An 8837-nucleotide genomic window follows, 5' to 3' on the forward strand; every position below is an offset into this window, starting at 1 on the left:
AAAATACATATCTTGATGTTCTCTAATCATTCATTACCAGAGCAATGAAACATTTTGAAACAGGCCTCTTCCTGCTACTTTTTTTTCAAAAAACATACTTCTTCCTATCACATAGCACTACCAGGTAAAGTGCTCTCGCCCCTTCTTTACTACGAATTTCCTCTTAGGCCACTTCATTCTCATAATAAAGATGGTGTCAGAGAGGGTGTCTGTGTTTCTCTGAATGTTGTGAGCCTCACTGTTTTAAAGCCTCCTCCTGCATGTTTTACAGAAGGGTCAGTGTCTTGTAACTTCCAAGAGCAACATCTTCAAGGCAGCCATCTCAGCTGAGCGGGTGAAACTGGTGGCAGTTAGATGCGGGACCATTGCCAGGATTGCCTCTGCCTGACTGACTTCATACGACTCTGCCTTCCTCGCCGTTGCAGCTGGTGAGGTTGATTTGCACCTCAGGAATTACCTGTGTAGGGCGTTGCGGACTTTGCTCACCCTTATGCAAAACCTCCTTATACTGCCTGATGGAAAACTTTTGGGCTCCTATTGTTTTTACTTTTAGAGAAAGCTGCAGGGCTGTTGATGGTCCTCTTACATTGATACTAAAGAGGGTCCCTTTTTCTATTGAAAATATGGAAATGTGCAAAATGCCCTTGCACTTTAGCTCTTACCTGGAATGTGTCCTGGCCAAAACCAGGAGAGGTACTGAGTACCTGCCATGGTAGAGTTCAGAGTTGGGCTCTACGTTTCTGTTTCCAGATCCTGCCCCAAGGGAGGAGTGAGTAATTGTAATGAGTTATTAGAGGGGGGGAATGAAAGGAAGTAGTATGAGATAAAGAATTGTCAGAGTAGATAGAACAAAGTAAACTTTATTTAACATGTTATATAAATCTTGGAGCTGATGCCCAAAGTGACACATTAGGTTAAAAAAAATTGGTCCATCACTGGGTATTGCAGTATATGTAACGCATGAAGATTTAATTCATTAATTTCTGTGTTGGTCCTTAATAAGCGGGTAGATGTGTACCTCATCACTTGATATTGTAGGTCTATGGTAGTGCCTTTTTCCGGCACAAGGGGGTCTAAACCAGTACCCTTTTTCATCCTGCTTAACATCAGGCTGGAGAGCAAGAATTTCATGCTGCTGTAATCTTTGATAGCTAGAGGTCATGCTGCTGCTCAGCAGAGGAGCTGGCTCAGCCACCGTCAGCCAGCTGGTAGAGCATTTGTAGGAGCATTAATGCCAGCAGACAGACTTTGTACAAAATATGTGAGACCTTGCTTGCCATTTATAAGCCAGCTTCTTTTAAGTTTCAGCTGGGGGAACAAACACGGATATGTTGATTCACACATACTGTTCTGTGTCCATTTAAATTCCCGGTGACTATGGGAGTGTTACCTAAGCAAGGATGGAGGAAGCTTTGAATTTTAAAGAGGTTGCAAAACAGCAGCATGGTGAAATGCTGTGGCCCTGCTTGACCCTAACAACCAGAAGAAACTTCCTGATTCCATCGTTCGTTCAGGGATTTGAAAACATATGTGTGGATCAAAAACTCAAACAGGAATTGTATTAAAACTGTCTGCCTGAGGAAGCACCATCCTCACAGGAATGGGTGGTAGCCTGAATCTAGGCAGGAAGGGGGAGTTTGTATATTAGTTTATGCAACACCCTTAATTTATGGTACTTACAATCTTACTAAGATTGAAGGAAAAAAAAAAATCCCTTGGGTAACTGAAGGTACTATGAAAGATTTTTCCAGTGCCACTCCTGTTCAAGGAACAGGTCTATGGAGAAAGTGTTTTTACTGTAGATGACAAAACTATCTAATGCATGATATCAGTAAGGAGATCATAGCAGGATTAAAATGGTTTATAATAATAATTTAATAGCAATTGAGCTCTGTTTTTAAGGTAAGAAATTATTAAAATACTAATAGATTAAAATTCTGCTGGAATCAAAGAAACTTCTGGTGCTTGGCTTTCCAAAATAGTCAAGTATCCAGTATGCTGTGGTGTTACGGAAATCCGATTTACCAAGAAGCACAACATAGAAACCTTAATTGAGGTCTTCTCCTAATGATCTCGTAAACTAAGTAGAAGTAAATTTCTTTGTAGTCATCATATTCCATGAATTTATGCCCCCTCCCCCTTTTCTTCCCAAAGCACTTGTTGTCCATTTTGCCTGCAGAAACACATAAGGGGCAAAAGACAGTCTTGTCCTTCCTGTGCTATTTGGATTTATTCTGTTTGTTACATTAGATGCTCCCAGCTTTGCCACATTGATATTCACTTAGTTCTCTAGAGGCATTTGATATAGATACGATTTAGAGAATGAAGTTAAACTTCTAAATTCTGTTAATAAAAATAGGTGTTTGCCTTTGAGGACACCTCAAAACACCTAAGGTAGATTTCTCGATAAGACACTGTAGTGAAAAATACATGAATACAAAACAGAAGCCTACAATGTATACTATTAAAAACCAAAATTGCATCAGTTTTTCTAGCTTCTAGATATGTGAAATGGGCAAGAAATTAGCTCACCGCAACACTTGGCAGATTTTTCCAGGTCATCACACTGGTCAACAATACCCTTGCATGGTAGGAAAAGCAAAAGCCCTGGGTAAAATGTCACGCTTTCTTTTTGGTGCTTCTTGTACCTTTTCTTTTATGAGCCGTAAATACTGTCAGTGGTCAGACCTATGGCTGTAATGAAACGTGTTTGTAAAGCACACCGTGTCCCTTGCATCAAGCCACAATAGAAATGAAAAAGCAAATACCTGTTGGGGGTGGGACCTATAATTCAAAACACATGTTTGTAAAGTGCATTATGTTCTTTGAATGGAAGTCACAATATAAAGGTGAAAGCAAACACGTGTTTTTTGAGCAAACAGTTCTAGATTGCATCAAAGACCAAGACACACAACAATTTTTAGTTGCCCTTCTTGTCTGGCAGGGCTCTGCCTAAACTGTTTGTGCCTGTACACTGTACCATTAAGAATCAGTAACTACAAAGGCCAAAAATATTTTTTTGTCCTTGCCAGGGACTTAGTTTTCTGCATCTTACTGTAACCATTTCAGGAACTGATTTCTCTCCCACTGTGCAGATGGCATCACCTTGGCCATTCCTTATCTGGCCAGTTCTCTTTCCTTCTGCTGAATCTTCAGCCAAATGTTTCAATATACATTACTTGCAATCTTTTGCTTGTGTAGTCGTCCCTATTGTGATGGTCTGGCATAATTGTCCAGATTTTCCAAAATGGGCTTATAAGTATCACAACAGGAAAATTACCATACAAAAGCAAACCAGATTCTGCCTTGAGTGGTCAAGGTTGTCCCTCACTTGATTATAAGGATGATTTTTGATGATTGTTGTGGTTTAACCCCAGCTGGCAGCCAAGGCCCATGCAGCCATTTACTGACTCCCTCCCAGTGGGATGGGGGAGACCATCAGAAGGGCAAAAGTGGGAAAACTCATGGGCTGAGGTAAAGACAGTTTAACAGGTAAAGCAAAAGCCACATATGCAAGCAAAGCAAAACAAGGAATTCATGCAGCACTTCCCACAGGCAGGCAGGAGTTCAGCCATCTCCAGGACAGCAGGGCTCCATCATGCCTAACCGTGACTTGGGAAGACAAACTCCATCACTCCGAATGTCCCCTCCCCTTCCTTCTTCTTCTTCTTCCCCAGCTTTCTATGCTGAGCATGACGTCCTATGGCATGGGATATCCCTTGGGTCAGTTGGGGCCAGCTGTCCCGGCTGTGTCCCCTCCCGACTCCTTGTGCCCCCCCAGCCTGCTCCCTGGTGGGGTGGGGGGAGAAGCAGAAAAGCCCTTGGCTTTGTGCAAGCACTGCTCAGCAATAACTAACACATCCCTGTGTTATCAACGCTGTTTCCCCCACAAATCCAAGACATAGCCCCGTGCCAACTACTATGAAGAAACTCAACTCTACTCCAGCCAAAACCAGCACAATGATGTAATGTAAATGGACACAAAAGTGTTTTAATTTTTGACAGCTTTATGTATTGGAGTAGGTCTTTACTAGAAATTGCATCTGTATTTTTAGTACAATTAAGGAAGTGGGTACCCTGCTTATTTAAAACTAGTGTCTGCTTTGAAATTAATAGAATAGGTTGCTGATTTTTAAATGCCCTAACCCAAAAAACTCATGCCTCAGCAGCAGCTTAACTTCTACTAGTGTGAAGGCAACAGGGAGATGTTTGTATTTAGGTACCCACATTTATAGGCATGGATGTTTAATGCATGCAAAGCCTTTGTGACCCTATGTTTTGCATTTATAGTCAGCAGCAGTTAGGTAGCCAGTACCACAAAGGTATATGGGAATCCTTCTGAAAATGTGGTCCAGGTACAATGTGTAATAACAGTGCTGCTATTTATCATGTACCAATAATGGTAAGCTCGAAGCATGAATCATCTAGTTAAGACTCAAGTATTTTGTATTCCTTCCTGCCCATGCTGTTCTCATTTGTTTCATTAGCTGCTTCTGGTATGTTACAGGGATTATTGTGTACTTAGTTACCTTTTCTGTTTTGTGATTTCTATGCATTTATTTGATTACGGTTCCAGACACCATACCTACTGTAGTTACTTTGATTTACACGTGCTTTCAAGCTGTACTATTATGGAGCCTATTCTGAAGGCAATCCCTGAAGCCCAACTCCTGCAAGGTAGAGGAGCAGGTTGATGATTGCTTTTCAAAGCAAATGCTTTCTCAACAAGTTCTCCAGTCAATTTTGATTTGCTACAACCGTTTATGGCACACTTGTGTTGCAAAGATAACTGTTCTTTTGAAGTTCAAGTACTTGCACTGGAATGACTTTGTAATTTATTAACTAGATATTGACTATAAGATATATTGAGTACAGACAAATTTTTATCATATTTACATTCAATAGAAGACAATGTTTATAACAGAAGTTGCCACCTGTGAGCCAGATGAAAGATGAAGTTAAGGAGTGTATTTCAAGAAGGTCCTGATATCCTACATTTTGCATGGAAAAATGAATAAAACAAGCTTTTTAAAGGCAGATAAGAGGTACCACAGAGATCGTGCCAAGTTAGACACTGTCATAGAAGTGGAAGCGTAAGAGGAATGGCAGCATCAGGTTGCTGCTTGGCCTTTTTAAGGTTTTGGATGTCACCTGCATAGGCAGGACTTTTTTGCATCTCAGAAAATTTTAAAATGCTGCCTTTGAATTATTGACATGAATAAGCTGGAGGTGTGGTGGGGTAGTTTTTAGGTGGAAAGGACTAAGAAGTTCTTCTCCAGCAGCAAAACCTTGCTGAGCAGGTCCTTGCACAAGAACTGCAACTGTCTGCTGAGTTCATATGTGCTCAGAAGGCAGGAAGGAAAAGTGTAAGAAATTCCTCACTGAGGGGCTGAATATTCAGCACAGTCTGTAGCAATAGCATTAAATATGCGGATTGGCAGTGATGGAACTCTGTGCATGTGTATGCTACAGAAGAAGGCAGGAAAACAGAACCCATTTTATTGCTAACCACAGTTCTCTTTTTGTCAAGTTAAGCTTCTTTCATGTTAATTAAACCAAAAGCTCATCAGAGGAAGAGGCTGTGATTCAACTTGTATATATACAGCTCAGGGCTGAAAGTCTCGGTCTGGATGTGGGAATGGAAGGATACATATCTTGGTGTGTGTTATTTTTATTTTACAGCTAACAAAGTTCAATAATTCATTCACCTGTCAGCCTGATTTTCCCTTCAATGAACGCTGACATGATTTTTCTTCCCTGTTTTTCTTTTTTTGGACGTAGTGTTTTCTGTATAGATTGTCTCCTGGGACACATTTCTGTCTCTACGTATCTTTCCTGCTATAGTATCGTTTTCTGTTGTTTTCCCCATTCACTTTTCTCCTCTGTTTATTCCTGAAGTGGGATCTCCTGTGTGGCTTTTCTCCTCTGCCAGCACTGTATTTCTGTATTTTATTTACCTTTACTTTTGTCTTCATTTTTTCCCTTTCCTCCTGTCTCAACATTATAGTCTGTCTCTCTGCCTGTTATACATCTGCTGCCACTTTTCATCTCCCCATATGTTGTTTCTGGAGTAAATCCAAAAAAGTTACTGTGATGCCCTGGCAGTGAGAGCTGCAATACTTAACTTCTGCGTGCCTGCCACAGGACGGCGAGAGGGACCCTTCGTTGAGCCCAGGAGAATAGATTAGCTTCCCGGGAAGGACCTAGAACCTCTAAAATTTTGAGCTGCCTGCAGCGATTTATTAAGGAAGAACTGACATAAGAAGGCGTAGGATTTCAAACACAGCATACATACTAAAATATATTTTGTAATGTTTTATATGTGTTTTGGAAGTTTGTATATGTGTTTTGGAAGCACAGAGGAGCTCAGTCATTGCTTTTACTCATCATGAGTAGTTTTTTCACCTATTTAATTGCCTTTTTACAGCACACGCCACTTTGCTTTGCTGCAGTCCCCTCCTCACCCTAAGATGCTAAAACTTGCAGCCCTCCTCTGGGCAGAAATAAGGCTTCATTTACCCATTATTGCTCTTTGCTCCTTTTTTTTTTCCATCTGTCTATGAAATAATTCAAGATTCGTTGGGCCAGTGGAGTTAGTACAAACCAATAATGTAGGGAAGGAGGTCCGATTCCCACTCCAGGAACTCCTGAGGTAGTATATGGATAAAAGGATCATTGGTTGAGGTCAGGAAGGAGAATGGTTTCTGACATGAACAGGCAGGAGACACCATGTGGCACACTGCATTTACACACATGACTTTTTCCCTTCCCCCAGCCACCACTCCTTGTGTCAGAATAGCAGAAGTTTCAAAATATAACCCTCAATTTACAGATTATGCTTGTGCACAGGCTGTGATGCTTAGAGAGTCACTCCTGTGCTGAAACCTGGATCCAAACGTGATGCATTGAGCTTGCATAAAAGAGCTCTGTTGTTTTTTCTCCTCCCCCCCCCCCCCCCCCCCTTTTTTCCTCGGCAAGAAACAACTGCAGTCAGCTGTTCACAGTCCCTTCATCCATTTGATTACAGAGGCAGGTATGTCATTCTTCACCAACAACAAAGTGTGCAATGGGCATTGGTATTCAGGAACCATCTGTGCCACCAGCAAAGGTTCAGCAGAGGGCACCCAAATTACTACGAGTTGGAGTCTTGGTTTCTTTTATGTAGAACAGGGTAGGTCATGTTGATACCAGACACACACACGTACCATTCCCCAAAGGACCAGACAAAGAGCCAAAGATTTAAATTATTTACAAAATCAGCAATTCTTTATTCTCGCCTTAAAGATTTGAGGGGATGTGGGAATGCACTAGCCAACTGTGCAACAGTCATGCCTCCTATGTCTCCGAGATGGGTCCTGTTCAAACCCTCAAAGCAAACTCCCATCCCTTATGCTGAAGGTCAGGGTTGGCAAACATGCCAATGCAGTTGCTCTTGAAGAGGTCTGCTACAAGGTGGTTAATTTCTATTAAGCTTTATAAAAATTTGGTGCTCGTTGTGACAAAGTGTATCAACAGTCTATTTTTTTTTAATGAATTGAAAGTAACATTTTAGATAAGTGGCATTTAAAGACCTGGGTATGGTATAAGCAGAATTTCAGTATAGCAGTATATCCTCCTAAGAATTATTCTCATTAAAAATATTTTTAATCCTACAGTACTGTGCTATAAATGATTTTGAAATATTTATGATTTAAAAATGAGCAATTCCCTGTCTGTTGACTGCAGAATTACACTGCTGTGTTTCTAGCTGGAGTTGAAAAACAAACCCCTTACTGACTATCCAACTTCTACCACTAACTCTTTGAAGTGTCAGAGTGTCTAGGGTTTTTTCTTAACATTGTAAGTTAAAATGCTGCCTCTTTGACAGGAATCAAAAACACACCTAGTGTATTACAAAATGTACTTCCAGTGCACTATTATTCCATGGCCAAAATTTCTAAGGGTGAGATAGTGTGTATGTAAGATTAATTATCCCCTTAAGTGGCTTGGGTTGCAATGTGGTAGCCCCTGGAGAGTCTGGACCAATCAGCTTTAATTTTCAGTTGTCAATTAGTCAGTTAGCCTTGCAGAGAAACTTAAATCTCTGCTCTCATCAACTTTTCCCTCTAACATTAGCATTAGTGCCTAACAGTCATCGTGGTCCTCATGAAATGGTATTTCAATTATAACGTCATTACCTGCTAGTATGTGATACTAGAAATGAAAGTAGAACCAGAAGGTGGTAGCTAAAAATTGCAGAGAAAGTAAAAACTCCAAAGATGCCCAAATTTTGTAAGTATGTTGCAGGTAATTTAATTAACTCTGAATAAGAAAATTGTTTCTTTATGAAAATGAGTGGTGTTAATGAAGAAGATTGGGAGAAAAAGGTATTTCATTTTTTGAAAAGTCCTAGGTAGACAATCTGTCTTTTCTTAGCAGTATACATTTAAGTAAGGGAAAGTAGGCCAGTTAATAGACGCAGCTTAAGAAGCCAGAGCAATTTTGAAGTGGTAGAACTGCCCTCAACACAGTTCTTTTTTGTTCTGGTATTGATCTAACTCAAGAAGGAAAGACTTTTAAGGCATTTATACCATATGTAAAGCAGCTAAGCCAATTTGTAAAGCTCATGGATCCTTTTTTTAAAACAAGGTTGTAATTATGATCACAGATCCAAGAAAAATAAAAGAAAGAAAATTAGGAAAAAGAATTATAAAAGTTCCTAACTAAAATTTGTGGGGGGAGGGGAAAGGCTAGAGGAAAGTGTGAACAAATTGCTAGACTTTCATAGGAATAAAATATTCATAACAACAAAAATACACTAAATTTGGAAAGGAAATAAGACACTGCCATGCTGGACT

Source organism: Buteo buteo, chromosome Z, assembly GCF_964188355.1.
Source record: "Buteo buteo chromosome Z, bButBut1.hap1.1, whole genome shotgun sequence".
Classification (NCBI taxonomy): Eukaryota; Metazoa; Chordata; class Aves; order Accipitriformes; family Accipitridae; genus Buteo; species Buteo buteo.